The following is an 8,151-nucleotide window of genomic DNA, read 5'->3' as shown; positions in this document are numbered from 1 at the left end:
CACACACGCACACACACGCACACAAAAGAGTAGGTATCAGCAGTTCAGCACCTATGCAAACCGAGAAAACATGATGAGGAAGAAATCAAAATTTCTGCAAGCAAGGAGGCGAAACATAAATGTCAACCATGGCTGCTCAGGAACAGGAAGCAACAAGACTACAAGAGGAAACATATAGATCAAAGGATAAATAGACTCATGAAGCAGGGAATAGAAGGTGGGCAGTCTAGAATAGAGGGGCAGCGGCAGCGCACCTTGTATATATGCCATTAATGGCAGGAAGAAACAACGACGACTCCACCATCTCGTTCGCCCACGCCGCCGTTCCGCCTGCTTTTTTCTTTTGAGCGATTACTCTTTTTTGAGAAAGAGCGATTATTTTTCTCGTCGAGCCGCTTTGTCAGTCGACCTGGATCACAGCAAACTTGATGGCCCAGTTACAATTTTGGGCCCGGATGATGAGAGGAAGCCTAGGTCGCTCTCCAGAGTAGCAGCCCAGACATGTTGGCCCGGTCATGAGTGAAGAACGAAAACGGAGTGACCGGCCGATCTGGTGCGTTCCTAGGCTTGATCCGACTGTCAGCGAAGCAAAGAGCTGTGGTGGCTCGTAGCTCGCACAGTTATACTGTTTCTTAATTGAAGGCACCTTTCGAGCCTACACGTTAATCCACATCAGTCAAATTAATTTAATCATTAGATTAAAAATTGAACGACCAAGATCTATTAGAAGGCCCTGCTAAACTTAAAGGACACCACATTCATGATATAAGCCCACATGTACGTAACAAAAGAGAAAAGAGTTATCCTCAAAAAAAAAAAGAGAAAAGACTTTTCATCATGTACGTAAGAGATTAGATCCCAGCAAAAAAAAAAGATTAGATAGACGTCCTCAAACCGTGCTGAAAAAAGAGCCTGCAAACCTCACGTCCATGTTCCAAGCAGGCGCCTTCTCCTTGCAAAAAATAAGGAGAGCTCAAAACTAGGTTACGTGCCTTCTACATGCAAAAGAAAAGTTAAGCAATACATACAACTAAAAATTCTTCATGGCAATCTAAAAAAAATCTACATGCCCCATGCCAAAAAAAAAGAGCGCACAACCCTACACCCATGAAAAACTACGTACCCATTTTTTTTCAGTTGCACCTGCATATCTCTTGAAGAAAGAAAGAAGATTTGTACAAAAAAAAAGGTCGTGTTAGAAAAACTGAGCCATGCATGTTGGAAAAGAAAATTTCAACCCCATAAGAAAAGAAGACCAGCTGAAAATAAAATAAATCATATACAACATACTGGAATATCTCATTAATAGCTCCGAGATATCATAAAACGGATTTCTGGAGCACGGTGGCCAGTGAACACTTCTTTTAAAAATGCCAAAAACTGGTGCTTAAAAGTTCCAGGAAAAAAGAGGATTTTTTTCACACGCAAAAGTATGTGTGTGCTCTAAGTGACTGAAAATTCGTTAAAAATTATTTTATACTAGGAAACATGCCCGTGCGTTGCTACGGTATGGAAGGGCGGTGGTTGGAGAGTGGGTGGTTCACGAAGGACTTCCATCGAGTGCATATTTTTCGACTTTGAAGCACATTCTTCAAGAGTTCAGCTACTAATTCAAAGGATTTTTGAAGTAAGAAGAACACACATTATGTTTTTCGTCTGACTTCAATATGACGTTGTAGCTGATTAGACCGTCTATATATAGTGACAACACATATTTCACCAGTAGATTAACCATCGTCCTGATGATAAAAAAAAATTATACACGCAACACTTATGTTGAGTTGATATCATCCAATAAAAATGTCCTATACTTCGCCTAGCGTCCAATCATATTGTATGTGTGCTAACTCGTGAAGTCCTTGCCGTTTAGATGTATAACTTCCTATTCTGTCACGATATATGCAACATTTTCTATCGCAATTGAATCTTTGCTTAGTGTGGTGCGCCTCAATTCACGGTTAGTTGTAATTTGCTTTATTCTAGCTCTTTTTTCTGATTGCATATTTGCGTTTTTCTGCCTCTCCCATGCGCATTTTTTATCTTCTGTGTTGGCTTCATGTTTGCATATTTCTTCTTCCCTCGTGTGTATTTTATTTTGCAACGGGGTCAAATCTTTAGTTATTCTAGCTGGTAGGCTTCACGACGCTTTTTCTGTTTTTCCTCATTGGTTATCCGTACAAAGAGCTCTCTATCTCTTTCTTTATTTGTTGTTTGCCATCCATGACTCGAGATTGCTATCCACATTGCTTGCCTCGACAAGAGTTTTGTATACTATATGAATCTGTTGTTAATTGAAAAATGATATAATTTTTGCATCATAAATAAATATGCAGTTTTTCCTCGAAGCGATTTAGATAACAGAAAAATGATATTAAAGTAAGAGCATTGTTATATACAACGTGTTTTCCGTCTAACTTCACTACGATGTTGGAGATTGTTCTTGTTTATGTTTGTGTCAATATTTGTGTCAAAATGATGTATAAGGTGGTTGCCTCATTCCTCCGTGCCACCTTCAACATGGCCATCTTCACGGACGTCAAGCATGGCATCTTTTTTCTGATCTGAAACAACATTTTTACTGAGAACAATTAAAGACTCTGTGGCCATCACATGTAAATGCCTATGTTTTGGTGTCGATGGTTTATTATCCACTCGTATGAACCGAAAACAGTATCACTCAGAGATAATTTATGTATTTACTTCATTGGACGTTGTGAAAAAGACAAACAGACGTAAATCCAATTTCAAAAAGAAAAAGAAAAAATGTAGAAACAAACCTGGCAATTGTGTGCATGTGGATTCGGAGAAGGAAAAGGATGCAAGCACGGCAAAAATCAAGAGATTTGATAGGTAAAAGAGCGTGTCCCTCCAAGCCGTCTTGTGCGGGCGGTCCGTGTCGTCTGACTCCATCACAAGCACCGCTGTCTATCCCTCCAAGCCGCCCCTCATCTTGTTTGTCCAGCGGAAACTACCATGCCATGCGCAGTACTCCAGTCCCTCCTCAACGGCCACCGCTGCTTGTCCTCCCCCGCAGATCTGTATCGAGGCCACCACCAGGTCTCCCTCAAGAGCCTCCTTCTTCCTCCACGCGCCCTCGCTCACGCCGCCCCACCGGAGCTCCAGCGCCTCCTTCTCCCTCCCCTTTCCCCTTTTTCCTCTCTTCATTTCCCTGCCTCTCAGTTCTTTCTTTTTGCCTTGGCCATGAGCAGGGAAGCCTCACCACTGCCGCCACCACCACCACCACGGACGTCGTCACACCGCCGCCGCCTCCGAGTTTGCCGGCCGCCGGCGCCCGTCCTCCTGTACGACCGGCGCCGCCACCCTCTACCTCACCTCCATTATGCGTGAGGACGACAAATGACGACAGCGCCGCCATCGACCGACCCGCGCGGGCAAGCCGCCCCTCGCCGGAAGAATCTGATGCTACGGCGGGCGGGCACTGCGACGGTGACCAGGACTCCTCTTTGGGTTTGTCGTTCTTTAATCTAATTCGCATCCTGCCAGTTGTGTATCCGCCTGGGATAACAAGATTTGTGTGGATTTGTTCTCTCTTTTTTGATCTGTTTGGATTCTATGCATGTTGACTCTTGATTAGCAGGCGAGACCCATTTTAATGGATGACACGTGGCATTCATAAATCATAAAGTATCTATCCTACCTTTATCTAAAATCAGGCGGAGAAATTAGATGCTTTGTGATTTATGAATGTTACATGTCATCCATCGGGGTGGATCTCATCTGGTTTATACGAGACCTGATCTCATTTAATTTTTTTTCCGCCGCTGACATATAAAAGTTGATGGAATCGGGTCCAAAGAAGCGGGGTGGGACTATTACGTATTACTTTGTACACGCAGCGCTGACATAGGAAGGACGGTGAAACGGTGGACGGATGAAACGGACGAAAATCAGGGGGTAAGAAGCGATACGTGCTTTATTATTAGAGAAAGATTATACTTTGCAAAAAAAATCAAAAAATTCATGAAAAATTAGCAAAACGCACGATACAGGCCTTCATATTAATCATCAAAAAGTACTTCAAAATAACCATTAGATCTTCATCGTGTGTCTATGATTAATGAGATACGGAATCTCTACAGCCTAATGTTTAGAAGTCCGTATGTTTACAAAGTATATCTGATAGGCCCACCAATCCAATCGTTTTACACCAGGAAAGTAACATACAAATTGTATAAAGAGAACAAGGAAAGAAAAAAAAAAAAGAGTGAAACGTCCGTTCCCTAGAAAAGAAGACACGTCCAAAGCAATATCACATACTAATCTTTACCTATCTTTACCTACTAATAAACCGGCTATTGCTTCTGGTCATACGTCATCGTCCTTTTTGCAAAAAAGTACCTGTAGTTTTTGCTAATTGAACCCGCAGTCCCTGTTTAAGTGAATCTGAGAAAATGCTTCATTGTTTGCAGAAAACCCCTGCATTTATTAGTTTTCAGCCCGCGATCCTTCCCCAGTTTCCCCTCTGCCCCGACTAAAAAAATCCCCTCTGCGCCGGCCGGCGCCCGACGGCCCGATTCAGCGCCTCCCGCCGGAGACCGCCCGCCGCCGACGAGGGGCACGCCGGTGATCTCCCCCAGCCCGCCTGCCCCTCTTTCATATCCGTTCTACTCCTTCTCTCTCGGCCCCCTCGAGCTCGCCTCGATCCATGGCCTCTCCTTAAACCTAGCTCCGGTCACGGCCACGACCGGCTTCGCAGCTCCCGGCCGCCATCGCCTGCGCCTCCCCCCGTGTCTCCCTCACCTCGCCTGTGCAGCACCGTGGTTGTACATCGCCAGCGCCATCAGCTACAGCCCCGCTCTAATCCACCTGCAAGCCATGGACAGCGGCCTGGCTGCTTACTCGTCGCTGGCCTACCAGTACCTGCACCAACATCTCATCCATCTAGATCAGGGGCGCTTTAATTTCAACAGATTTTCTTCTTCTTTGCAACATGGTAATTTTCTGGGATATAGTCTTGATTTTAATTATTATTGCAGAATGGCAATCTGCTTTATGTTGGCTTTATCATCTCAGGATAATCCAGATGTTTTCCTATGCCTTGAAAAGTTGTTGATGGATGATATACATAGGCTACCAGGTGGTAGCTCCAATGTTGCAACTGAGGTCAGCAATGGGTGCTTCTCCTGGGATGGCTCACCTGAGATACCAACGTTGAAGGATCTGAATTTTCAAGCTCGACAAGGCATGCGTGTTGCACTTTGTGGGACGGTCGGCTCTGGAAAATCAAGTTTGATCACTTGAATTCTTGGTATGGTGCCAAAGCTATTAGGAGAGGCCAAGACTTGCGGAACAATGGCATATGTCAGCCACAAGGCATGGATACAGAGCGGCAAAATTCAGGATAACATACTGCTCGGCAAGGAGATGGAGAGTGAGGAGTATGGCAGGGTCCTTGAGTGGTATTCGCTAAAGAAATACTTGGAGATCAAAATCATTGGAGAGTGAGGCTGCACTCTTAGTGGCAGGCAGAAACAAAGGATTCAGATAGCCCGAGCATTGTGATGTATGCTGACAACTATTTTGTTCCATGATCCGTTCAACGCAGTTGATGCTCATACAGGATCCTAATTTTCCAAGGTAAAAATACAATCTCTCTTTGTTACTGAACCTTTTTCCTAAAATATTCGTATTTGTTCCGCTTGAAAAAACTAGGACTGATCTTTTGATAATGTTATGTAGAATCTTTGCTGAACTCCCTTGGTGTTAGTTGTTCTTGAACCGAAGAAACGTGCGGTCTGGAATTGACATCATTCAGTTCCTTGATGAAAACAAAGTTGCATGTCCTTTTAGTCTAAACGTAATATTATGCCTTGGAGCATATGATGGGGGTCAAATCGCAGTTATGAACTGCATTGCACGTGCATGAAGGCGAATGCTTTTTCTGGATGCCATTGCCATCTGTTACGTTGAGTTTATCAGTGAGTAATTGGTACAAAGTTCAGATTATCAGTTTATGTTTGTCTTGGCAGATCGATGGTTTCGCCGCGGTCGTCGGGAGAAATATCATCAACGGTAGGGGAAAAGCGGGTAGGCTGAGGCGGGCACCCACACCAAGCGGCCGACCCACGAAGGCGGCCATGCAGCTCCGCCTCGTGCCTCTCTCCCCATCTCTATGTTCGTGTCAAACCCAGCGCAAGGTAGAGGCAGAAGAGGAGGCCGGGAAGAGAAGCTGCAAGGTAGGAGGCTTTTGATCTGAAGGCAACAGTTGGACGATCTGCTCACAAAGACACACCTCTATTTTGAATTTCAACTTGAAAAGATTGATCAGGTCACGAATGTAGCTTGGCTATGTCTCTCACTGGTGCTGAACAATGTTTTGCTTATTTTCATCTTGGTTGCTGACATTGGTGGTGTTATCTGTCAGAGAAAGTTGTTGAAGTGGAAGAAGGTGAACCTGTAGAAGAGCTGAAAAAAGGACGTGGTAGAGACAAGGAAGCAAAGCCTAAACAGTATAATGATGTGAGTTCAAATTTCCTCTGTTTTCTTCCCTTCTTCATCTATATGATAGCATAGCTGTCTTCTAGATTATGCGAATGTCTTTGGTTGTCATATACTGCGGATGCATTGTAGTTTGATGTGTCGTCTGTATTAACTGCTCAACAGAGTTTCCTTGAATAATTATACAGATACTGTTCTATCTCTTATTGTTTCATAAAATTCTAATTAACCACTCAACCTGTGACAGTACTACCTCGCCCAGCCGCGCATCCAAGACGCGGCGCTTGCTGGAAAGCTGGTCAAGTAGGTCCTCGACTGCGAGATTTAGCTGATTGATCCTGTGCATTAGCCTAATTGTTACAATAAACGGACTTACAACAATGATGCTTTCTATATTGAATTCTTATATTCGACCTCACCATTGCTTAGTTTCCTTTCCTGATGTCAAGACACAAAGAATTTGAGATTCAATTTATCTTTTTTAGTTTTCACACTAGAGTGCTTCATTTATATGTATTACTGTAGACACATGGGAATCCTCAAGGTGTCAGGCTTGTTCTTATTATTGCTCATGCAACCCTAAACTTCAGTTAAATGCCTCCTATCCCCAACACGCCTGTCCCAACTCGCAAAGTATCTAGGACAAAGAAAAGTGTACTATGAAAGGAAATGTGTGCCATTTTTATCAAATGCCTCCTATCCCACCCCCACCCATGTGTTTCTCCTAAGTCATCTGCCCTTCCCGTGCTGCCTTTGCCTCCTTTGTGTATCGCCAGATCATCATCGATGTTGGCCGCACCCGCACCATTGTCCCATCCACTTCTTCATCCTCCTCTCTACTACTTGCAAGTGTCGCAAGCTACAGACAACAATTTTTACTATGTTCTTGACATTGTAAAAGTCTCACGTTCTGGAACCTACACACTTAAATGTCTGCTAGAGATGTTTATCGCATCATAAACTATGTGTTCTACACATGCCAACGGCATGGAGGGAAGGAAAATAAGCGGCGATATGGATGAGATATCATGTTGAAATAGAGGACCTGGATCTGCTCCAGGGAGGAGACCTTAACTAAGGACCTGAGCTATTTTTGTATCTCCCGTTGCAACGCACGGGCATTTTTGCTAGTATGTTGCAACGGGCATTTTTGCTAGTATATATATATATATAAGAGAATTGGGTTTCTGTCGCCCGTCGTCGCTAGCGATTTTGCAGAAAAGTCCCTCTGTTTCAGAGAATTTAACCCGCAGTCCTGTTTTAAGTAAGAACGAATCATTTTTTTTTTTTGCATTTTACAGAAAAGCCCATGTGCTTTCTTAAGAAGCGAGAAGGAGGCGGGGTCGGCCTGGTTTGCCGGCGCTGGAGAGGCTCGTGGCAGGGAGCTCCTCTCCTCTGCTTCGGGCGCGAGGCGGCTGAAGCGCTCGGGCTACGGAGCTGCGGGGCGGGAGGGTGAAGAATGGCACGGGCACTGGATGGGACTTGGTTCAGGTCTCCGGCGAGATGGGGATTGCATGGAGAGGGTCTAGATGCGGGCGGTCCTTGGCCGGCGGCGCTCGGGCATCAAGCGGCCATGGCCATCTCTCTGAAGAAAAATAGTAGAAGAAAGGGAATCAAATAAGAATGTGGGCAAGACCTGCCGCAAAGACAAAAACATCTCGGAAGATCACATACGAGCAATTAAAGAGAAAA

General features: G+C 44.5%; 1 long non-coding RNA gene across 1 annotated transcript; it reads left to right on the top strand.

Moving 5' to 3' along the window:
* Positions 1 to 6,050: 6,050 nt before the first annotated feature.
* On the top strand, positions 6,051 to 7,038 carry LOC119335524. The gene is made up of 3 exons (XR_005161902.1): positions 6,051 to 6,197; positions 6,386 to 6,480; positions 6,707 to 7,038. It is a non-coding gene; the product is annotated as an uncharacterized LOC119335524 (long non-coding RNA).
* The last annotated feature ends 1,113 nt before the right edge of the window (positions 7,039 to 8,151 follow it).

This window comes from Triticum dicoccoides, chromosome 7B (assembly GCF_002162155.2).
Source record: "Triticum dicoccoides isolate Atlit2015 ecotype Zavitan chromosome 7B, WEW_v2.0, whole genome shotgun sequence".
NCBI classification, from domain to species: Eukaryota; Viridiplantae; Streptophyta; class Magnoliopsida; order Poales; family Poaceae; genus Triticum; species Triticum dicoccoides.
This window is presented reverse-complemented; position numbering and strand designations above follow the sequence as displayed.